The 25,877-nt window shown below is 38.7% G+C and overlaps 2 protein-coding genes across 3 annotated transcripts in view; both read right to left on the reverse strand.

The window, feature by feature from the left end:
* The window catches only part of LOC142341004 (uncharacterized), a 47,344-nt gene extending 41,965 nt beyond the window's left edge, over positions 1 to 5,379 (reverse strand). For both annotated transcript variants that reach the window (XM_075391817.1, XM_075391816.1), the window contains exon 1: positions 4,934 to 5,379. The gene's annotated coding sequence lies outside the window, so the exon portion shown is untranslated. The remainder of the gene's footprint in view (positions 1 to 4,933) is intronic.
* LOC142341003 (MOB-like protein phocein) overlaps positions 1 to 19,109 on the reverse strand; it is a 307,874-nt gene extending 288,765 nt beyond the window's left edge. Inside the window, exon 1 of the mRNA XM_075391815.1 lies at positions 19,091 to 19,109. The gene's annotated coding sequence lies outside the window, so the exon portion shown is untranslated. The remainder of the gene's footprint in view (positions 1 to 19,090) is intronic.
* Between the last annotated feature and the right edge of the window lie 6,768 nt (positions 19,110 to 25,877).

Genomic DNA, 25,877 nt, shown 5'->3' on the forward strand with positions numbered 1-25,877 from the left:
CCGGATCACTGATTCTATCAAATTTTGAACCAGCAGATTTCGACTTGCTTTGCTTCAGGTAGAAAAAAATATCCTACTCTCACCACTGCCAGCCTTAGCATTGGATATCCAAATGCCTGAAAAAGAGTGTAAAAGTTTAGACACCGACACTGTTCACGATGTTGCAGGCCTCACCTCAGCAACAGTCTGTGACCGCGGCCACCTTTTCGTGGGTAAACCTTCTGCCTTCACCCGCCACTTCATCGTCCTTCCTAATCAGGCGCTTTGGGAGCTTTCTTGAATGGGAGTTACTCTAACTTTCCCAAACCGATCAGAACGCCGCAATTAAAGAGCTCGTCACAACAGCCCTCAATCACAAAATCCGCAAGACCCAAACCTACAACAGAAATTTGGGTCGACAATGTCATGGCAGCACACACACAGCGTTCGATCTCAGATACGTTTGTACCCAACTGGGCCTACTCGAGTAGAGTAAGAATGCTACAAAACCGTTCCCAACAGCTGGCTTACCCACCTTTAAAATGCTCGTTGCGCCATCAGCGCCAACATCACAGCCAAACCTAGGTACAACAGCCCGAAAGCACCTGCATCACAGCCACAACAGGCGATCCCCCAACTCCCTCCATATGACAACCAACATCGACAGACAACGATCCATGCACGGACCTTTCACCCCGGAGACGTCCGTGCCCCGTGCAAAAAGGGGCCTATACAGTTAGAATATTTCTGGTCAAGGGGCCACAGTCGTCCACCCCATCCCAAAGACCTATATACTGTCCACCTAGAGGCCTACAGTCCTCATCCCGACAACTTCAACAAAAACTCCTTCGCACCAACGCAAAGAACCTATTAAAAGTTCACGGGGCCAATAATTCTATTCCATCAATTTGCTAATCCCCTTGAAATAAACACCTGGCGGGCTATCCACATCCCAGAACGCATCAACTGCATCCCGACACCCCTGAGAACACACTCAAAGGACTTCCGTGAAATGTAGAATTGGCGAAACCAAGAACGAGATTATGGAGCAACGCGACATGGACCTCCTTTTGGAGTGTGTCCATTTTCCGCTGAAGACTAGGCTCACGGAGACGTTTCGGCACAGGTCCTAACACTTCTTCGACTGCGCCAACGGCTACATAAACCAAATTTTACGCAAAACAATGCTCTCTGCCGTGTATATCAAGAATACGACCTTTTCTATTTGCAGTGAGGATATCAAAATACAACGCAGATGGATGCTAATTATTAATCACACAGTTTCAATATAACGAACATGTTGCACATGATAAACAACTACATCTTTGTACAACATCACTTCAATCACAAGAATTCATCAATGCACGTCAGTTCACATCTACTGCACCCTTAAACCAAGATCACTTCGCCATCGTATTTATCAAATTTTCCTACATCATCAAGCCGCCGTACTGTCAGAGGAACATTGTGAAGTTTCAATCCGACTCAGAATTGTTATCTCTTTGTTCCCATGTCTGCTACTATCCTCAGGTCGGGTTTGGTGCTTATCGAGTGCTTTCGATGTGTAGAGGAGTGCGCGACAAAATGTATGCACGGTCATAGAATTTCTGAGATGCTTTATAATTGCATTATAAAATCAACCTTTCCGACAAAGGACAAAATTTTTCTGAGGTGTTTGCCAAAAACACTGCTGGATCATTCGCAAACTTGTTTGACTTAAAATATACGTGCAGCGTATATAAAACAGGTTACTAATGTCTTCGATAAGTTGTTTCAACAAAGACGTCTTACTTTTAAACCTGGGTCACTTTGATGTAGAGTTTTTAATCTGGTATCAAGGTTTTCTGCTTTTCGCTTCAAACGTGCAGCTGGCAAAGTTAGTCAGGGTTTTCACTTTTACATCGCGACTTTAGCAGGTACTGTTTATTGTCTTTGGACACTAAGGCACTTTGTTCTCTGGTAGGAGTTTTTGACTGCCGGCTTTGAGATACAAATCAGAAATTTATGATGTGTCTCAAGTTGTCGGAGATAGTGCGCAGCACAATTAGTATACAAATGTGTCAAATACCTGCTTATCCAAACAAGAATATAGTTTTATAACATTAGAAATACTTTTAAAGACAACAGAAGCTGAAAAACAAAACATTTATATAACAAATATTTTACCTACAGGTTTTACTCTCTGACAGAACATGTACGCTAACAAGTTATTAAAAATTTTCATTTTTGTTTCAGAAAGGCATTTGCCCGTCTTGTAGAACTAGTTTTGAGCTGAAGAATTATGCTGTCTTGAAACAAAATTAGCACAGAATTTGAACAAGTAAACGGTAATTCTCTGACTAAAGAATTTGAAGCCCTAATTATTAATTTCCTCTCATTCCTGTATGGATAAAATGCGAGTGTCAAAAAGTCAATGTAAAGTTAAGAACATATCACTATGTAAGATAAAAAAACATTAAATTCCCTACTTGAAGACGTTGACCATACGTTAGTAAGCCAGCTTAAAATTTTGTTTGCGCAATTTTCTATGTACAGCGTGAAGATTTACAATGTAATGAAAAGTAAAAATTGATTGCTTTCATTGATATCTTGTATATCAGTTGCTTTTGCGTCCTTAAAATACTTTTTCAAAATTTTCTATCTTCGTTTCTTTCTATCTTCGTTTTTTTATTCATTTCTTTATTGAAGCTGTTTTAAATGTTGTAGATTTTAAGGCAAATTTCAGTAAATTTCGGTAGAATTCGTTAAAATTCGAGATTTCTATTAAACCGAATTTTAACCAAAATAAGTTAATATTGCGCATTAAACCACTGAAAATGTTTTTCAACGGTTTTCAGCGCAATTTTTTTAAACTTTGGAAGAACTCTACGACCTTTGAGCTTATCGACACAGCTTAAATAATAGTTATCCACTCAAGGTGCCGAATTTTCAACAAATTAGTTTTATAAATTGAACACTTTCAAACAACTTCAGTGGATAATTATGAGAAATTTTTTGTACAGAAATTGAGCAGTTTAATGATTCAATGGGTTTATCAGATTAAAAATGTTTCAATTTTAAGCTTTATCCACAAAGATAACTTTATAAGATGAAATCACAAATGAGTTTGATTCTAATATTTCTAATAATTTTGTCGATAATGAAAAATTGAAAAAAAATTCACATCTACTGCACCTTTAAACAAAGATCACTTCGCCATCGTATTTATCAAATTTTCCTACATCATCAAGCCGCGGTACTGTCAGAGGAACATTGTGAAGTTTCAATCCGACTCAGAATTGTTATCCCTTTGTTCCCATGTCTGCTACTATCCTCAGGTCGGGTTTGGTGCTTATCGAGTGCTTTCGATGTGTAGAGGAGTGCGCGACAAAATGTATGCACGGTCATAGAATTTCTGAGATGCTTTATAATTGCATTATAAAATCAACCTTTCCGACAAAGGACAAAATTTTTCTGAGGTGTTTGCCAAAAACACTGCTGGATCATTCGCAAACTTGTTTGACTTAAAATATACGTGCAGCGTATATAAAACAGGTTACTAATGTCTTCGATAAGTTGTTTCAACAAAGACGTCTTACTTTTAAACCTGGGTCACTTTGATGTAGAGTTTTTAATCTGGTATCAAGGTTTTCTGCTTTTCGCTTCAAACGTGCAGCTGGCAAAGTTAGTCTGGGGTTCACTTTTACATCGCTACTTTAGCAGGTACTGTTTATTGTCTTTGGACACTAAGGCACTTTGTTCTTTGGTAGGAGTTTTTGACTGCCGGCTTTGAGATACAAATCAGAAATTTATGATGTGTCTCAAGTTGTCGGAGATAGTGCGCAGCACAATTAGTATACAAATGTGTCAAACACCTGCTTATCCAAACAAGAATATAGTTTTATAACATTAAAAATACTTTTAAAGACAACAGAAGCTGAAAAACAAAACATTTATATAACAAATATTTTACCTCCAGGTTTTACTCTCTGACAGAACATGTACGCTAACAAGTTATTAAAAATTTTCATTTTCGTTTCAGAAAGGCATTTGCCCGTCTTGTAGAACTAGTTTTGAGCTGAAGAATTATGCTGTCTTGAAACAAAATTAGCACAGAGTTTGAACAAGTAAACGGTAATTCTCTGACTAAAGAATTTGAAGCCCTAATTAATAATTTCCTCTCATTCCTGTATGGATAAAATGCGAGTGTCAAAAAGTCAATGTAAAGTTAAGAACATATCACTATGTAAGATAAAAAAACATTAAATTCCCTACTTGAAGACGTTGACCATACGTTAGTAAGCCAGCTTAAAATTTTGTTTGCGCAATTTTCTATGTACAGCGTGAAGATTTACAATGTAATGAAAAGTAAAAATTGATTGCTTTCATTGATATCTTGTATATCAGTTGCTTTTGCGTCCTTAAAATACTTTTTCAAAATTTTCTATCTTCATTTCTTTCTATCTTCGTTTTTTTATTCATTTCTTTATTGAAGCTGTTTTAAATGTTGTAGATTTTAAGGCAAATTTCAGTAAATTTCGGTAGAATTCGTTAAAATTCGAGAGATTTTTTATTAAACCGAATTTTATCCAAAATAAGTTAATATTGCGCATTAAACCACTGAAAATGTTTTTCAACGGTTTTCAGCGCAATTTTTTTTAACTTTGGAAGAACTCTACGACCTTTGAGCTTATCGACACAGCTTAAATAATAGTTATCCACTCAAGGTGCCGAATTTTCAACAAATTAGTTTTATAAATTGAACACTTTCAAACAACTTCAGTGGATAATTATGAGAAATTTTTTGTACAGAAATTGAGCAGTTTAATTATTCAATGGGTTTATCAGATTAAAAATGTTTCAATTTTAAGCTTTATCCACAAAGATAACTTTATAAGATGAAATCACAAATGAGTTTGATTCTAATATTTCTAATAATTTTGTCGATAATGAAAAATTGAAAAAACTTACATACAATTTATACATGTAAAACTTGATCTGTTCTGTATTAGCGCTAAGGTTTTGTTGTGTAGTAAATTCTGCTGTTACAAATTCTGCTGATTACGTATTGAAGCGGTGTGATTGTAAAATACCGAATAAGTGACTCCGCCCAGTAAAACGTTGATTAATGTTATTACGTTAACTATCTCAAACGATTAAGCGATAAGTAAACGGCTATCTTAGTAGCAAGTGTGTAAAAGGGTTAAAAGGCTTCTTTGAAGTGAAACGGCTCTCAGTTTTTACGATAATAACTTCAACAAAACTGCATTCAAAATGCTGGTGCGCTACAAAGTTGGGTCATAAAACGGGCTTCATTTAACCGCGAGGCAATTTAACACAATGGGGCCAGTTTTATGGTAATAACATGGGGTTGGTTGGAGTGGCTGGAAAGGTTATTTTGGGAAGATTAGTGGATCTCAATCTAATTACGGCTTCTGTTGACGGAAAACAGTGGGATTTGAACAACATTTCCAAAGGGCTCATTAAAATGCAAACATTCAAATTAAATTCTTACTCAAAGCAATATCCTCACAGTTTCAACACAGAAACCCGCCTGTGAGTTTTGGATTTTTATGTCCATAAACAGTGTTAAAATTTTCGCCTCGAAAGCTCAAAGTGAAAGAAGTCAAGCCAAGCGTGCAAAAAGTCGTAAAAATTTAAGTCTCATTCTGCAGAGACTTGATCTTGGTTCGAGTTTCCGAACGAATAAGCTTTAATCTTGTTAAATAGGGTTTAATTTATACAGTTACAAATTTGTTCCATGTGGAGCTTTGAATCAAACAAGGCAGATTTGGAAAATATGGTTTATGTTCCGTTTCCATTTCTTCCTGTAAATTTATTTGTTCGCTTATAAAATAATTTGGTCCACAATTTCGATTAGAGTTTGATCATGAAGAATCTAGATGTTGTTGTTATCGGATTGAGCTTTTCGGAATAGAAATGCAGTTTGATCAGTTATAAGTTTGACAAATGTTTGAAGCCTTTTCGGAAGTTGACATTTTGTCCCGAAAAACTTAAATGAACCGTTTTTTGTTCCGATCCCACCTTAGCGCGGGAATGAACTAAGGGCTCAATTGGGTTTTGTTTTGTTCAGTCGATTTTGGCTGATCGATATATTCTTCGTAGAAAGTTGTGAGTGGTAGCATTAGAAAGCCCGTCAAGATCAGAATCTCGAAAAAAGAGTTTTTAAAATTTGTGACTATTCGACTGAAATCCCTTGTTTTGATCACAGTTTCCGTAGTCATTGCCCAAATTTTCAACAACTTTTCTGAATTATGTCAAAATTGCTAGCAATAACGTTTTGGTTTTAACTGTAAACCGTAGCAGAGCTACATAAAATACAAACTGATTTTTTAAAAGTTTTATCTGATGCAATCCTTCTGTGCTAAAGCTATAGTAAACGTCGCAAATCAACTAATCAAACTATGCCAGATGGCAAAAAGTGTAAAGCATCACCACGAAAAGCAGTGGATTTGTAGTGCGCGCACTTTTCCATGCCTGCGAGGATAATCCGCTACAGGGCGATTCAAGCCCAGCAACGGAGCAACAGCCGTAAACAAAAAAAAGCTCAGTTGAGCGCAGCGGTTAAATACATAGCATTATTGCTCGAGCAGTCAGAGCTAATATTCCGCTTGTTTGCTTAATGCAGTAACACCTACAAAAATGCGCTGTATTAGATAGTGACGACTTTATCTAAGTACTTGTTTCCAATTCAAATCTCGTTATCCACGCTAATTTTTGAACTAAAAAATGTGGTGCGCCGAGCAGCAAAAAATGTCAAAATTTAACATTGTGAGACTACTCTTTCTCCTTTAACTTTAACCACTTTTTTCTATTTTCCCCAGAGGGATGAATTTCTTGCATTTGGTTTTTGTTGTTATCAATAATTATTATTCTGGTATTGGAGTTGGATGTTCAATTGATCAGTCAGATACATTAAGTTTTAATTGAAAACGCCAAATTGAGCGATGATGTCATAAGTTTGCCTAATTGGCTTTTTGTTGAGGCAGATTTTGCCAACACATTGGTACCTGAAGATCATAGAAATATTGCCGAAGCAGACCTGTCCACACAAGACAGATACCTGGATGCAACAAAACGGTAAAAGAAGGAAAGGAGTTGTGTTTGTCAACTGAAGAGGAGTTCATATCAAGAAGCCGAAAATTTTGAATTTTCTCAAAATTGGGGTGAGATGAAGCAGTGCTGAACACAATACAAAACTCAAATATTTTGAGTACTATCCGACGCATTCCTACTGTGCAATTGCCGTAGAATATGTTGAAATAGTGAATTAACTAATAACCAGACTAAGCCGGTTGGCAGAAATTTTGAACCATTACCTTAAAAAGCAGTGAGTTTGTACTAGAATCACTTTTTCTATCCCTGCGAGGATACAATCCTCTGGCTGGCATTTCGCGCCCACTGGCAGAGAAATAGCCTCAAATATCATCAAAATCAACTCAGTGCTGCGGCTGAATACATAGCAATATTGTTCGAGCAGTCAGAGCTAATATTTTGCTCGTTTGCTTACTGCTATAAGACATACAACTATGCGCTATTTTAGATAGTGATGACTGTAACTAACTTTTCCTTTTCAATTCAATATCTCATTATCCACGCTAAATTTTAATCTAAAAAATAGAGAGAACAGGGCTGCTGAACTGTTTGATCCGACCTTTTCAGTGGAAAACGAGGGCATACTTTTCGAAAGGTGATCTGTTTTTCATTTAAAAAAATGCCAACAAATTAGCTTCTTTAGCCCAATTTGTCCAAAATTTCCGGAAACCCACGACATTTTCAACGCAGGCTAATGAATGACAGGCTAGCCTAGGAATTTTTTAAAAAACCTATATGGAGTTTTTGTAGATAAAGCTTATGGTTGTGATTTTTGCTGTTATTTGGTTTTAAAAAATTGGGGAGTTCTTAACTTTGTACTTTTTAACCCTTTTTGCCGACTTGTTACTTAGTCTCACTAGGGACAGGCCCCATTTGCTTGCAGGGGGAACACTTAAGTTTATTTAGTTTAGTGTTTATTGAATGCTATGTAGATTTTTTTTGCTTTGTAGGTTTTACTAGGTTTTGTAGGTAGATACTGCGTTTTTGTTCTGCCTGAAATAATATTTTTTTAAAGTTTGTTTATTGTTTGTCTGTTCTCGTAGTCTCGTTAATTGCAGGTCTCATTGGTCTTCAATTGAGTCATTATTTATTTGCCATACTGTTTTGAGTTTTTAACTATTTTTTTTAACTCATGCATTTTTTCGTTTTTGAACCGGAAGTGATGTTTTGAAAGTATCCTATTTCTTCCTAATTTGGTAGACAACTAAGTAAATATCTGGATGAGTGGGTTTGCAACATAATGCGCGAACGCATTTTACTTAGCCTCCTATGGGAAAACAGTCAAAGGTTTTTCGTTTTTTGACCCGTTTTGTAGTTTTTCACCTCTTGTCGAACGCAGGCAAGGCTGTTTTGGCCACTGTTCGAAAGCAATGAAACAAAATGTTATTTCCAAACAGTATGATAAAAATCGTGACAACAATTATTTATTTTCACAGATGACAGCAGATTACCTTAATTTCAAATTGATTTGCCAGTTTTGATTACAGAAGAGCGATAAGTTTTTGTTTATATAAACTTCTAAACCATTCTAAAAATTTGGAACTATTGATGCCTGCTTTTGGTCAAGCATAATCTTATGCTAGAAAAAAGAAAAACAAGTTCACTACCTAAGACAAAAAAGTTTCTTTGAAACATTTTCTTACATTTATCATTCAAAAACGTTCATAATTACAAGAAAACGTTCAAAAACAGTTACTTTCTAAAAACAACGGTGAAAACGGACAAACAATTTAGATTGTCAATTAAAGCTGACAAAAAGCAGTCTTTCGTAAATTCAATTCATCGAGATCTATATATATAGTCAGTCTATAGTCAACTGTATATCGAAACGTCAAGGCAATAAGCATCGTTTACTTGGAGGCAAATATAGCTTGATCTTTTTTAGCAGGTCTTAGTCTAGGTCACCAATTTAAACTAATCCGTTCAAAAAACCGAATTTGTTAGGCTAAGCGATCAGTTTTGAGCCATTTTGGAAGTTATTCTTAGTGGGAAATCGGCCTTTGTATTTCTAAGAAATAATATGTATGTTGCATTTAGAACGGAAAATCTAAGCGAAAGTTTTGATATAATACGCACAAAAATTCTCTACCTAATGATATAATTTATTCAATTCAATTTACTCGGTAACATCCTCCGGCCCGGAAGAAAATGTTGGGAGGATTGGTACAAGCTTAACGAGTGGGCGGACGAGCAATCCGGATGACGTGCGTAAGACGACGGAGCGGGCGACGCTGTCGGAGCCGTACCGAAGTTCTTCAATCCGAGCAGTTGGATAGTAACCCCTAGGGTTGCTTTCCTCAACGATCCAAACTAAATCACCGACCTTGAGGTGCTGCTCGGCAGGCGTCTGCCACTTAGATCTACGGTTCAGCGCAGGTACATACTCCTGGAGCCAACGTGCCCAAATTGCATTGGGGTATGACTGTGCACGGGCGAACCGCTTACGATGATCAAACTCGTCGACGCCAACGATAGACGGAATTCTGGTTACTTGGTTACCGAGTAGAAAATTGTTAGGTGTTATTGCGCCTAGGTCGCACGGGTCGGGGCTTATGGGCGTTAAGGGACGTGAGTTTAGTGCGTATTCGACCAGACAAAAAGTAGTGTTCAACAACTCATCTGTGAGGCGACGCGTACCGAGGATAGTGTACAGTACTCTTTTAAAACTACGTACTAACCTCTCCCAGATGCCACCTTGGTGTGGCGCACTGGGTGGGTTGAACCTCCACTTAATGCCCTTATTGGCAAGTTCGGCAGCGAAGCGTATTCCATTTTTCCACACCTTCACGGAGCTCTTTCTCCGCTCCAATGAAGTTCGTACCGTTATCCGACCAAATCATAGCAGGAGTACCCCGACGGGAGACGAACCGCTCAACTCCCATTACACAGGAACTAGTGTCCATGGAGGGGACAACTTCAACATGGACAGCACGAGTAGTGAGACAAGTGAAGAGAAATCCCCACCTCTTCTCGGTAGTCCGACGAACTGTGACGTAGAATGGGCCGAAGTAATCAACCCCGGTGTTGGTAAAGGGAGGAGACTGGTATGCGAGTCTCTCCTTTGGGAGGTCTGCCATGATAGGTTGAATGGTTGCTGCACGGAACTTTCTACACAAGACGCAGTTTGATTTGATGGAACGCAGTATGGAGCGTAGTTTTAGGATGGCATAACGTTCTTGTACCTTTGACCTTAAGTAATTGATGCCCTGATGATGGTTCATCAAATGAGTATGCCGCAGAAACAGTTTAACAAAAGTATGACGCGCATCCAGCACGATAGGATGCGTAGTGTCAAAGTCAATTTCCACTAGCCGTCGGAGTCGACCAGAGGAACGGATGAGACCATGAGGTCCAATAAACGGAGTAAACTGAGCAATGCGGCTGATCTTCTTAACGGATTTGTTGTCAAGAAGATCCTTTCTTTCAGTATTAAAGGACTCTCCTTGAACCAAGTACTGGAGATGACGCTCGGCTTCGTCAAGCTCAACAGGGTCGGCTATGATGCCGTCTACCGTACGGTAACTTTCATGAGATGGTAAAAGACGGAGCACATATGCGGTGACACGAAGTAATTTTTGATAAGAACTGAACTTATCAAACGGGATTAGATTAATGCTTTGTTCCTTAGGGGGCTTGGTTACAGATGCGGCTAGAGATGAGATGGAGTGATCATCTTGTTCCTTAGTTACAACGCCGAGCTTGATGTTATCAACGACGTCAGTATTTGGTACAAAAGGGAATTGCTTAGTTCTCAAGAAGTCAGGACCCCTCATCCAGCTACTTGATTGCAAAACTTCAGCAGACATACCACGCGTGCCAGCATCTGCCGGATTATCACAAGTGGCGACGTGGTTCCATTGTTCAACGCTAGTGTTCTCCAGGATTTCACTAACTCGATTTGCAATGAAGATGGGGTGTTTGTTTGTTGAGTTTATCCACTGCAAGACGATTGTACTATCTGTCCACATAAAGACTTTGTCCACAGTAACCGTTAATGCTCGACAGATTTCATTTTTTAAACGGGCAGCGAGGAGAGCGGCTTGTAATTCCAACTTAGGAACTGTCATTGCCTTCATAGGTTCAACACGGGCCTTGCCCAAGACAAACGCCAGCTCTGTTATAATCTCCCCGGAGGTGCAAGTTACTTGAGCCCTAAGAAATCCTACTGCACTGAATACGTCTTGCAAGCTATCACCAAACATGTGGAGTTCAAGATGTTGGGATGGTCCTGAGAAGTAACTTCTCGGTATAGTGATCTCAGCTAACCGCGGCAGTTCAACACACCACGCGAGGAATCTGTCAACTGTGTCTTTAGGTAACTCGTCATCCCAACTTTGTCAATTGACACGCCAAATGTCTTTCAAGATTAATCGAGCACCAACAGTGAACGGTGCGACAAGACCAATTGGGTCGTAGACCTTTGACACAAGACTTAGGACCAAGCGCTGTGTAAAACTTTTCGTGATGGTGCTGTTAGTACCCCTGCTCACAACCAGAGTATCGTTGTTGTGATCCCACTTAAACCCAAGCACGTGCATTGATTCCTCCTTTGATGAAACGATGACCTTCGGTTCAGTGGATTGAGCAGACCCATCAATTTGGTCAGCCAGATCTGGTACATTGCTTACAAACTTAGTAAGCTTGAACCCAACTAGATGGAGAAGATGTACCAATTCCTTCGACCTAATGAGGGCCCTCTCGGGGGATTCCACTGAGTCCAAGTAATTGCCCATGTAAAAGTTCTTAAGGACGGCTTTCGCAGCTTCTGGGTACTCCCTAGCATTATCGCGTGCCGTGCGCTGAAGTGCGTAGTTGGCGCAGGTGGGCGAATCTTTTGCCCCAAAGATGTGGCGCGTATACTGGTGTACCACAACATTTGATGTGGGGTCCTCCCGCCACAAAAAGCGCAATGATGGTTGATCACATGGTAACACTGCAACTTGGAGGAACATTCCCTCGATGCCGGCGGATACGGCAAATTGATGTTGTCTGAACCATAGGAGTACATAGATTAGGTTTTGCAGTAAGTCAGGTCCGGTGAGTAATGACTTATTAAGAGATGCGCCATGGAATTTAGCTGCTCCGTTTAGTACCCTACGGACCTTGCCTGGCTTGTTCGGGTTAACAACCGGATGGTGTGGTAGGTACCACTCTCGTTCCGAGCGACTTTCCACCTTATGAGCATCTTTGACCCTTACTACGTGGCCTTGGTCTAAGTCCTCTTTGATGGTATTCGAGTACTTTTCCCATAAAGTCTGGTCTTTCGCAAGCCGCTTTTCCAAAGATTTGAATTGAACAAGCGCTGAGAAATAATTGTTGGGCAGTCCGATGTTATCATCAGCCCATAGCATTCCGACATTGTACCTTTTTCCATTATGCACGGTTGGGTTTTCAAGAATATCATGCGCACGCGCATCCGAGGTGGATCGTGGGTCTACTTGCTTAAGTGTGCCGTACGACTCCATGTCGTACCAAGATTTTACCTGACTAGCAAGTTCGAAATCCTGCTCCATATTTGCTTTAAAACAAGTCAAGACTAAACCTGAAGACGACGGTAGAGGGCCGCTTAGAACCCAACCTATGGGCAAGCGAACAGCGAAGGGCGAGGACTTCTCGTCGGCAGCGAAGTACTCTAAGGGGCGGATGGCATGATACACATCCTGTCCAAGTATCATCTCGATGTTTCCATAGCAATATGTAACTGGGTCTAGAACTGCTAGGTGCGGGTATGTTTCCTGAAGTGCTTTAATGTTAAAGACATCGGCGCCTACATTCAAATCTTCCTTTACGTAAGGGCTGACTTTAAATGGTTCAAATGTTTGGTTGTCGCGTGGTGTTACAATTAGTTCAACTAACTTAGTGTCTACAACCTCCTCGGTATTTATACCCTTGACTGTTAGTTTCAATGCTGTACCGTGCAAACCAAGTCTATTTGCAAGATCATTGGACACCCAAGAGTTACTGCAAGCGGTATCACACAAAACTAAAGCCGTGGTATCTTTACCGGAGGAGCTCTTCAACTGTAATTCAGTCACCTGAAGGAGGCCTTTCACATTACACACAGATGACAAAGTAGTGATCTTACTCGATGATTGGACACTAGAAAGTTTACTTTGATTTGCGCCAGCATTAGAATTACTATTGTTATTGTTTGAAGGGGATTTTGATGGATAAACCCTCTCAGCTCCATGGAGTAGTGTATTATGGGAGCTGTTGCAACCGTCCTTTCTGCTTTTCCTAGGATTTGGGCATTGCCTGAACATATGTTTTTCTCTCAAACATGAGAAACTCAGTTTTGCTTCCGCCACTACCCTTGCTCGCTGAGTGGGAGACTTTTCTTTAAATACCCTACACTCCCAGATGCGATGGTTACCTTTACACACAATGCAGCGAGGGGTTGCAAGCGTTGCCGATGTTGAGGCTGGTCTCTGAGTGCCCTTAGATTGCGTATTAGCAGCAAAAGTTCTTGAGGCTACTTTGGTTTTTACAACTGAGTTGGTGTTATCCTCAGTTCTTGCTTTCAATGAAGTTTGTTTCAATAAATCATGTGCCTCCGCCTTCTCCTTCAACCAATCGTTGAAGTCAATGAGTGTGGGCTTAACCCAATGTTTCTTCACTGTGAAGAGTGAACAAGACTCTTTTAGACTGGACGGCAACTTTTGCATAGCCGTGTTGAGAAGTGAGGCGCTCTTATGGTCTGCGTTATATGAAAATGATTTAAAGAACCCAACAAGGCTTGAAATTGTTGCAGAATAGTTTATGATGTTGTCACTATTGTGCATCGTAAGTGGAGGAAAAGAGCTGAGTTTGTCTAAGTGTGCACTGAATACTGCCTGTGGTTGGCCAAATTTACGTTCGAGTGTCTTAAGTGCGTCCTTATACATTAAACCACAGTATGCGAACTCAGCGATGGCGGTTTTAGCTTTTCCAGTTACAAGCGTTTTTAAGTATGTTAACTTGACATCATCAGTCAAGGACTGTGCGTCTATGGCGCTTTTAAATTGTCCGAACCATTCGTGCCACTGCAGTGGATCACCATTGTACTGTGACAATTTCCACTCGGGCAGTGGATCGTTCTTCTTACAAGTAATTGCCTCCGCCAACTGCTTTATCAAATCCGCAGAGTCCACAGAAGGAGCCGAAGGTGTGGGATGCGGCGGGCCACCCCAACACAACGGGTTCGGAACGGTAGCTCCATACGTTGGCGGAATGATCGGAGTGACAAAGGCGGGGGCGGTACCTGTGGAAGAACTAAATGGATTCGCTTGCATGAAGTCTGATGTTACCTAATTTTGAGCGCCTGCCGCTGCTTGTACATGAGAGGGGTGGAGCGATGTAGTGATATGAGGGTTGAATAACGGGGCCGGTTGTGCTGTGTATAAGTTTGCAGATGTACGTACAAGTGGTACTGCATTATATGGAATTGCTGCCGGAAAACGCCAGACATTTGGATCTGGAGGAGCAGGAGGTGCGTGGGTTATGGCGACAAACTTTTGGGGCTGAAAACTCTTTTGTGGGGGTGGTGGATGAATTAATTGAGGTACAAAAACGTTTGCGGAGGAAATGAATGGTGCAGGCGGAGAATGGGGTAACCGATTGATATTATTCGCCACGGGGTTAGTGGCGTGTAGTGGGAGTGTTTGTGGCGGCGAAGGAGGAAAGCGGAATGCTGGTGGGATTAACGGGGAATGCGGTGGTGCGGGGTTTGGAACGGGGGATGGGGGGCTGGTACATTTATGTGTGCTTGTTGCGGATTAAGTGCTAGCGGAGCATTAACGAGTGTATTTAAAGGTGGTGAACGCGGAGGGCTCACTAAATTCAACTGTCACGGCATGCTCGACCTGCGCGGGAATTGATGATCTAACTGTAAACCATCGAAGTGCATTGTTGCTTGAGACAGTTGTCGGGCTGTGTTTGGGGCGTTTAGTTGAGTTGGCATACCAAAGTTTATTGGTGATGGAGGCGTATATTGACACTGTTGCTGTTCTTGCATGATGTTTTTGCATTATGTGCTTCATTGGTTACATTGTTTCTACTACTTGGATCTTGCGGCTCATGGACAGGGAGGTTGATGTTGGCCTCAACTTGACCATGTGTATTGAAATTGGAGTGTGAGTTTGGTAGTTGAGTTGAAGAATGTCGTTGGACAATTGCTTGGTTGGATTGGGCGATGGAACCAGAAAAGTGCAAACTCGGTTCCTTTGCAACATCTGCCCTGTTCCCGGCCGGTGAAGAATTAACCCAATCTTGAACAAGTTTCTTGCTCTTGACTGAACTTCTTTCCGTAAAGAGCCCACTCATTTTGCCTGTACCAGACCCACCTGCTGATGATTTTGTCATCAACTCAATTTCCTCTAGGGCTGCAGCAGCTACTTCCTTGCGATGATCGTCCTCAAGCTGCTCAATTTCCAATTCCCGCAATTTTGTTTGTTTTTCAATTTCAAGACGCTGTCTAGCAATGCGAAGTTTTGCCTCATGTTGTTTCTCAAGTTCCTCCCTTTTGAGTCTTGATAGTTCTAAGTCTCGTTGTCGGTGACTTGATCTTTTTGAGGAAGTCATATGTGAACCTGATCTTGAATGGTGAGAGGTATACAGCTCTGCTGTCTCTTTGTCATGGACCGAATTGATATACCCTCGAGCAGCAGCAATGAACTCATCAGTTTTCTTTGTTACAGTCTCTAACCATTTTTCAAGGTTCCTACAGGCAGCATCTGGATCTTCAGTCCTTTGTGCCAGATCAAAGAGCTCTTCATTCTTATCAACTACTCTAGTAAAAGCTTTTTTGCACTTCACAATCAGACGTTCGATCTTAACTTTCCTGTCTTGCTTATCCACAGCATTGTTAATTTCACCATAAATGTTATTTACTTCAGCCTCTAATTTTGCCCTCGCACTATAAAGTTTGTTAAATTTGTCCTGCAAAGTTGTCATGATCTTAAGAAAAACAGGAACAACAAGTTTAATTTGGTACTAATGTAAAGTACACACACATGCAACAACGCAACACAAATGGGTTATACCGAACCCTAGTGTGACGGTTTGCCTAGCAAACCGCCAAAGAGCAAAATTGTTTGTTGAGTACAATAGTACCCGGCGAGAGAAAGAGAGAACGGTGCGCAGGAAGCGCGAAAAGGGGCAGAACGGGAGACGGGACGGACAGGAAGAAACGCCGAACGAGTAACGCACGCCGCAACGGGAAACCGGACGGACAAACGGGAGCGTCAAGCGAAAAGCGCGCGACGATGCGAAAAATGGCACGGGCGGTGCGGAAACGTCGGGCGATTAGCGCGCGACGGGACGGGAAGCCGGGATAGCACGGGAGGGAGACGGTAAACCACAAGCGAGGAGGCGGGAAGATCAATGCTAGCAGACCACAGCAACAAACTCAACCAAACAAGCTAGCCGTAACTCCAGAATAAACTTAAGTCACACCCCAGAAAGAAGGAGAGGAGCTACCGCCAGGTAAACTAGCACAAAACATTATGGGGCTTTATCAACGGCATCAAAACATCAAATATGAAACATATTACGGCAACGATGTAGTATAACCAAAAGTCGAAAAGGTCAGGAAATTTACTAGCCGTAACTCCAGAACAAACTTAAGTCACACCCTTGCAAACCACCATAACCAGACAACAAAAGTGCATACTACAAAAATTAATAAAGCTACAACAAATTGCTAGCAAACAAATGTGGCGAAAGTCACGAAACAAACCAGCCGTAACTCCAGAATGAACTTATGTCACACCCTAGCAAGGAACGAGACTAAACAACCAACCAGCATGCTAGCAGAAAAAATTTACTACAGCAAAAATTCAACATACTACATCATACAACAGATAAACGGGGGATAGAAGGAAACAAAGTGACACGGAAACAAAAGGACGGAAGCGGAAAACGAAGCCAGATAACCTGCGGAAAACGGACGTTGGTGAATAACTCAAAGAATGGGGAGAGCGAAACGTTTAGTAAGGCACTATCGGAGAGAACCAACCACAAACTAACCCGTAACTCGTGAGTTAACTAAGTCACACAGCCAGTCAGCGGGTAGACTCCCACAACAGCGCAAGACTAAGTGACATTCAGGTTATCAAAGGCTTGTGTGAGTTCCGCCTCCTCGAACGCATGACGGGTGCGAAGCGTTTTACGACGGCGCTTTGAAAGTTTCTTCGGTCGGGAGCGTGTTATCAAGGACCGGAGGTTATTCTTATGAGCTAAGACTATAGTGAGTGTTTTCAGCTCAAGCGCAGGCCTTTGGTGTAATGCTCTGTACTCTTTAAGTAAACTAAGATCTTTCTGTTTACGTCTAGACACAATGTCTTTCACTAAATGGATGGTAACTAGAGTACTACGCTTGAGCTGATCGTAGATATCAGGAGTTCCCTCTCTGGGGCAATACACTATAGCTTCTATGCGCTCCTGATAGTTTTCAAGCACTGAAATAAGCTGCGAAGGTGTTAAAGGCTTGTTGTTGTTACTGCGATGACGTGAAAGCGAATTGTTCACTACATCATGCCATATAACTAGGCGCATCTTATCATGAAAGAAATGACTCAACTGGAACTGCGCTGTTTTTCGGACTTTCAAAGCGTTAGGGTTGAAACTTAAACCCGGTAATGCATAAACGTTACGTTTGTAACGATTTTGTGTTACTTGAGGCGCAGTTTTTATGGCGTGATGAAGTGAACTTGCAGCTAATATGAAAACCATATAATGTTTTTTACAACATAATTGATTTGAGCTTCGCTCAAACTCCGAACCTTGATGTTAAATGCACGATTTTTACAAGTTACCAAGAATAAGCGCTTATTTGCAAAAAAAATCAGTTGTTTGATTCTTTTTTTTTCAAAATTTCAAAATCTTGGCCAAACTCTTAATTCTACCCTTTTTTATACAAGTGTTCTATCTGCCATCTATCAACGCTTTATGAATTTTTTTTTGCAAAATTTTATCAAGTTTGCTCAATTTTTTCAAACTTTTTTTTTTGCTTCGCGTAACTTAAGACGTTTATAGCCTTCTTAAACCAAATTCAGCGAGATATAACGCAATAACACATTTATCGCCTTTTTCAACCGAAAATTTTCCAAATAGATGTTCTTTAAACTCAAAAATTATAAGGGATTGGTTAAAGGTGACCAGAAGGATTGAAAATACCGGATTAGAGAAATGAAACCAAAAAAAATTGAGGGGGTTACTAGATTTGCCGTTTTCTATCATCAATTTAAAGCATCACAATTTCTTTGGATGAGTCTTACAAGTTTTGTAATTTCTCTTCTTCTGTTTGTTTTTGTGAAGATTGGCCGCTCGGTTGACACCAGTGCGCATCAGCTTTCCATCAGTTTTGACAGGCCAGTAGGACACTGTAGAACTCTTGACTTGACGCCTATCCAAGAACTTTTCAATTTCATATGCTTCAACTCTTCACTCAAACTCAGCAACTTGTCGTTGTCTTTGAAAATACTGATTTCAAGCATGTCTATAATCCTTATCGAGTCCTTGTTCAATAAAAGCTGAAACTATAACATCCTGGCCAAACTGAAGAGGTAGCTCTCCGTGTTTTATATTTACAAAGTCGTTTTTCCATAACCAGCACTTCATAATTTGTGACTCATCTTGGAACAAGAATTTATAAACTGTCAATGTCCACAACTTTTCAGGCCACTCCAAACACTTTAACTCGTACAATTGGGTGGTCTCGATAATGGAAAACCAATTTTTTGCTCTTCAATTTGTACAGAAATTTCAGGGCGTTACGTATTTCATATATATACTCAAACAAACAGGCGTTGAGCCAAACTCGCTTTCGAATAACGTTCTTTCCGAACTCACACACAAGGTTCCCGTATTCGGGACCGCCTAATATCTCAGCAAAATAGTGAAAACAGGCTGGGTCGATAAACTGCTCCCAGTTTGTAGTTCAAAGTAGCTTGCGTTTAAGGCGTCTTATTTTCATTTTGTAACTCTCATTTGATTAGGAGCAAGTTTCATACAGAAGGCGAACACAAGTTGAATCTGTTTTAATAAGTTTATCACAACAATTAGGCTAAAAAAGGTTCGTAAGTCGGTCGCGGGGCCAAAATAAAGCTGACAAAAAGCAGTCTTTCGTAAATTCAATTCATCGAGATCTATATATATAGTCAGTCTACAGTCAACTGTATATCGAAACGTCAAGGCAATAAGCATCGTTTACTTGGAGGCAAATCTAGCTTGATCTTTTTTAGCAGGTCTTAGTCTAGGTCACCAATTTAAACTAATCCGATCAAAAAACCGAATTTGTTAGGCTAAGCGATCAGTTTTGAGCCATTTTGGAAGTTATTCTTAGTGGGAAATCGGCCTTTGTATTTCTAAGAAATAATACGTATGTTGCATTTAGAACGGAAAATCTAAGCGAAAGTTTTGATATAATACGCACAAAAATTCTCTATCTAATGATATAATTTATTCAATTCAATTTACTCGGTAACATCAATGTAACCATTATTCCCATCCAAATGTCAAGGACTTTTTGCTAGCTGGCAGTTCTGTTCTCGATAGCATTTATTCGCATTTATTCGTCTTTTGCAAATCTTTTTAACGAATTGGAAAAAATGTTTTCCTAATTAAATTGTTTAAAATATAATATTTTTCTGCTTTAGCTTTCGTATTTCAGTTTTTATGGCCTGTTCAAACAACGCAATATGAACAGCATAGTTATAGCAGCCTTCATTCTAACACAAAATTCATAGTAATTGTAAACTTATCGGTAAATTTGCAAAAAATGGCATTTTTTCACAGTCCTGTTAGTGCTCCTATATCTTCCCCTTTTGACTTGTGAGTCAACAACGTTGAAATGTCAATCAGTTAGTTTCAGACATTTTCTGAGTGTCGTTTCAAAAAATTTTTTGAGTATCCTTTCAAAAATTCATGTTTATTGATTTTTATGTAAAATTGTAAGTAGTATAGTGTCTTCCTGGGCACGCAACGGGGGGGGGGGACATTTGTGTCACCCTGTGTTTGCAACGGGGGGGGGGGGGGCACGAAAAATTTTTTCGAAATGTTGGTATTTTTGTTAGTTTTAGACGTTTTTGATGGTTTTGGCTTGTTTTGAGTGTTAGTTTGGAGGTATCACTGCTGTTTTGGTGGTTGTCATTTTGAAATCAGCCCAGGTGAGCCTCATCAGTGAAAAAAAAAATTTTTTTTGAAATGAAAAAAAATTCGAAAATTTTGAAGTGTTAAAATTGCGTGAAATGCATTTTGCGCTGGGTTTCGGGACTCAAAGACGATTTTTTGTTGACCTCATCTCACCTGGTGGACCTAATCATTGATAAAAATTTTTTTTCAAAAATCATCGAAAAATTTTTAGGAAATTTCAAAAAATTTGAAGTGTTAAAATTGCGTGAAATTCATTTTGCAGCGCGTTTCAGGTCTTTGAGTTAATTTTTTGCGGACATCATTTAACCTGGTACTAAGATTATATCAAACGTTTTCTAATCAAACATTGTCATCAATCACGGCTTACCAACTAGTGAAAAAAAGTTGTTGACTGTCTGTGGTATTCTTAATGTCTGTTGCTATCAGTCAGTCCTCTCAAATACTCTTTCAACCCTTTAAATGATCATGCATGAGAACAAAATATAGTAATAGGAAAGGAGTTGAGTGCTGGCTGTTGTGTTGTTGTTGTTCTTGTAAAAAAAACCTGAGTCACCAATCTATTTTTAGTATACAATGTCTACTATGACTAACCACTATAATAGTTGCTAAAGGTCATTTTAAACAAGTAGTTGTCGTATTGGATTGTGATTGGACGACCGATCGACCGAGAGTGTCAATGAAAAATTTCTGAAAAGTTTACATGTTCAGCTGTTTGCATTTGGTGGTTTTGTTTTTATAGTTTAATACAGTAATTGCATAGCACTAGTGCAGACTTATAGGAATTTGTTTGAGTTTCAGTTCGAGTTTGATTTTTAAACCAACTATGTCAGTGGCTGACAATTGTTCCTTCTTTGACTTTTCTCACGATATTCTTTGTACAGAAAAAAAGTTATGTTGCTGTCTGTGTGAACATTTGTTACTATACTAAAAAAGAGACATTAAGGGAGTAAATCATCTGATTATGCCTTGCGCTTGAACTAACAGGTATAATTCATTTGGATAAGAACTTCCAGGAACACACATTGTACTACCAAACTTCCAGGAGTCCTGCCAAGATAACATATTGAATTTGTCATTATGAAAGTATTTTGTTCTCAGAATATATTTTTTGCCATCAAATGAGGGAAAACTAGAGAGACGAACAAACAATTAAAACATCAACAAAACATCGAACAATGTTGTAATGTAATATTAATATTTTATTGAGGTTGAGCAATTGCAACTCACAAGATTATAACTGTTTGAGGTTATAAGAGACTAATTTAGAGTTTACGTTTTTTTGGAGCAAGACAGGAACTGACAGGCGGCGTTTCACGAGTGTTGGTTGCCACGAGCCTACTACATTCGGGTGTTTTGATTCAACTTGTTGAAATTGCCGTAGAGGTTATCGAGTTTTCTAAGTTCTTGGTTGTTGAATCTGGACTTTCAGTAATAGCTGGGATTTTCCTAAAGTTTTCAATGAGTTCCACGTCCTGCCAATATTATTCCTGATTTTCATAGATTGGTACTTCTTGAACATCGTAATCATAGAAAATTCTCCTAATGTCATCTCCCAGAACGTTTGAGTCAAATATAAACTCACGAGTACAACCAGTTACAAACTCCGGAGTATATTGAGCTCCCTTAAGTGAAGCTTTTTCAAATCTAAAAGATTGAATGATATCGAAAGTAACAACAGGTAAGGCCATGTGTTTCACAGTTTTCCATTCTTCGCCTTGATACTCCTGCTGAACAATAACAATATTCTCTTTTTTTAAAGTCTCGTATGCAATAGTTTGACTACTGGTAGAAGATTTTGCTTTTAATATGATTTGAATGGGAAACATTTTAAGAAGTCAGGGATAACTTTGTCTGTTTACACTCGTATAAGTGGCCTTGCATGAATTGTTGAAGACTGTAAAATATATCCAAAAAAATACTGTTAGAGAAATCTGAGAAGAATACGTTAAAGAAACTTGAGTTGATTACTGTTGAGGGAATCTGAATAGTTCTTATTAACAGGAATAATCAAAGTGTAAATGTATATCAATACAATTATCAACAAATGAGACAGAATATAAATATTTTACTTGTAAAATAATAAATTTAAAGAATCTGGTTTAAGCAAAAAACTGAACACTAATTTTATGGGTGTTTTGCTACTATACTTAGAAGGGTTTGTGCTCTACAAATATTATTTTATATGGACGAGAAGATATTTTCTTTAATGTTTGCTGTTTTATGCTACATGTATTGTGCTTATCTAAAACAAAGACAGAATTGGAAGTATTAGTGTAATCCCCGCCAGTTCTTATCTTTCTGGAAAGCTGTTTTTAGAATCCATATAGAACCTATTAAGTGAGTTATACTTAGAAGGGTTTGTGCTCTACAAAGATTATTTTATATGGACGAGAAGATATTTTCTTCAATATTTGCAATTTTATGCTACATGTACTCTGCTTATCTAAATCAAAGACAGATTTGAAAGTATTAGTGTAATCCCCGCCAGTTCTTATCTTTCTGGAAAGCTATTTTTAGAATCCATATAGAACCTATTAAGTGGGTTGTTATTTTATTTACAAAACCTTATGTTCACACTGGTTCTTTAAAATGGAAACAATAGACCATTTTTTTGTTGTGTTTGACTTTCTAATGAATAAGAGTTTGTATAAAAGTGCCACTGTTTTACGAATGAACTAAGACAACTTTAACTTTTTTATTACTTTGAGCGCTTTCAACTCAAGCAGTCAAATAGTTTTGCAATCTCTTCCTCTATGAATTAGATTGATATAAACTTTTCAAAGAGAAAATTAAAAGTGTCTAATTTTTCAATTTCAGTCGGTCTCAATCTAACTCGGAATGCATTTTGATAAACCAATTGTTTGTAGATATTGTTTGAAAAAAATTCATGAGAAGTATTTGTTATTAGCCACAACATACCCAAATAATTCAGTACGACTGAACTACTTCTTAGCAGCAAGTGAATACTTCATTCAAAATGAAAACTTTGATTATGATAATGCTTTGAAACTTCGACCATACGGAGGACTTATTGGAATAGACAACTCTTCTTTAGATTCATACCTAAACAACTCCAAAATTCTACGATTACATGAAAACTTTGCATGACGCTGGCGGTTTCATCCAGGAGCTCTACACCGGAGAACCCGGCTACTCGTCAAGCTTCCCTGGAAGCTTAAAAGTTGCTTCACTGGACATCTGACAGGAATACTTTTTTATTTGTATTTTAAAGTTTTCCACTCAAAAATTTATTACTTGTTGGAATGTTGAGCAGTAAAACAGTTGTGTTAGACCTTGAAGGTTTCCGTCACAGGAAAGAAAAGTTTATTGTTAAAGAATCTGGTGTATGTACTGAAGATTACAACGATTGCGTTTTGTTTTCTCCACCATCAAAATTTTCCGATTTGACAGATCCGCAGAAAACTTCAATTGATTGGTTATCTAAAAACTTACATGGCTTAAATTGGAACTCTGAAAACTATCCTTACATTTATTTGACACAAATTGTCTAAAGCGTTCGCTTAAGAAACCCGAGAGCTGTTTATTACGCTAAAGGTTTGGAAAAGTCTCAAATTTTATCGGAATTGCTCGATTCTCCAGTAATCGATTTAAATACTCTGGAGTGTCCTAATATATCTTACAATTTTTTTTACAGTTAACTGTAGGAACCATAGCTCAACACAGCGTGGGGTATTCAACAATCATTGGGCACTGGAAAAAGCTTGTTTCTATTTTGACTGGTTTACTAATGAGAGAGGAATTGACGAAAGTGGAAGCACCCTTGTCAGCGAATTCGACTATTTGCGCATTGATCACGAAGGAAGGGAACACTGAACCTTTCAATCTTCTCAAAGGAGAAACATTAAAAGTGATACTCAAATTCGTCCGAGAAAAGTTAGGGTGTTATTGACAGAGGAGGAAATTCGTTCGATTACACACTTGGTTTTTTACATCAAACCTTTTATTCAGTGGAGAAAACAAAATGTCGGATTGTCAACGCAAAGTCTTGCCTCCAAAACTTCTGTTGATATCGAAACATCCAACTTGTAAAGAGGTAGATAAAAACGATAAAATGCTGCCTGATGAGACTCAAGAACTTGTAAACACGGACAAGATCAAAAAAATTATGTACTATGAAAAAACTACAAGATTACCTGCATGTTTCATGGTTCACATGAAAGAATTTTTGAGTGATTTTAATTGTTATGAACTTTTCTATGTAAATCATTAAAAAAAATTGAATAAATTATTATATACTCATTTTTTTCTGTGATGAAACAAGTAACAGTTGATCAAGTTGTACAAGAGACTCTTTTCGAAAAAGAAAGTAGTGGTAAATCTAATTGGAAATTGTGTAACCAGATAACGTTACCACGGTCGGAAGTTGTATTTTTTGTTCAAATGTTTGTTATATTGTTGCTAATAGTTCTCTGCATTGTGAAATTGACTGTGCTTAAACCAAATTGTAAGGAAACATCAGTTTGGATTTCGATTCTATCGAGTTTAGTTGAATATATCTTACCAAACCCTCGATTATGAACAAAATAATCTCTACCAGTGACAGGATTTTTATGGCCGTGGTAGGTCCGTCGGGTTGTGGTAAAACAAATTTAATTTTTAGAATAATGGCAGGAAACACCTTTTAACCAAAGTTTAAAAGTGTTATTTTTCTCTACCACGAAATGCAACCAATATACTCACAAGTTGACCAGCATTCAAACATTGTTTTCAAAAAATCACAAACTTGGAGTTTTTGCAAAATACTGAAAATTGTTTGCTTGTATTTGACGATTCTTTTGAGGAAATTTTTAATGACAAAGAGTTTGTCAAGCTGGCTACCGCAGGTCGACACAAGAACATTAATGTAATTTATGTGAAACACAATCTTTACCAGCAAAGTAAATGGTCACGAACAATAGATTTGATTACAACTCATATCATTTTGTTCAAATCACCACGTGACGTTCAGCAAGTCGAGTTTCTCGGTAAGCAACTGAATGTTACTCATTTTTTAAAAAATTGTTATGAAATAGCAACAAGAGAAACATTTGGACACTTATTGATTGATCTCGATCCAAAAACTTCTGACTGTCTGCGATTTTGCTCAAATAATACAAAGTCTGGACCGTCAGTGTTCTACATACCGTCATACAAAGCCGATATAACTAACATATCAAATGAAAGAGAAAAAATTCTTTATACTGAAGCGAATGGTACTTTAATCTCATCCTGAGTTGAGGAAATTTATCCGCACTTCCGATGAAAATATTGTATTGGTACTGTGTGAATGTTTTTACAACGTCATCAGAGGACATGTGAAAGTTCAGATCATTAATTTAATGCAATATGAAAACGTGTTCAGGACTGTCTTCGTAAAAACGCTTCGGTTGAAAAGAAAAAAGCAATACTGCTCACAAAAACAGGTTTTGCTTTGGTTCTTCTCATTATTCATTTTTGCTACCAGTATTTGAGTCAATCATAAAGGAGTACAAAATGTCAACTGCCATTTTAGTTCATTGGGGAGTTCATTGAGGAGTTCATTTTAGGTCCCAAGAAAGTCTATATGAAAAGTCAACCCTACCAAACTAAGGTCTTTGAAGATCCTGACGTTAAACACAAATCGGCACAGCTGTCAATTATAAATAGAATGCGATCAATGGAACACAATGAAG

This window comes from Convolutriloba macropyga, chromosome 6 (genome assembly GCF_964194025.1).
Source record: "Convolutriloba macropyga chromosome 6, txConMacr16.3, whole genome shotgun sequence".
Classification (NCBI taxonomy): domain Eukaryota; kingdom Metazoa; phylum Xenacoelomorpha; order Acoela; family Convolutidae; genus Convolutriloba; species Convolutriloba macropyga.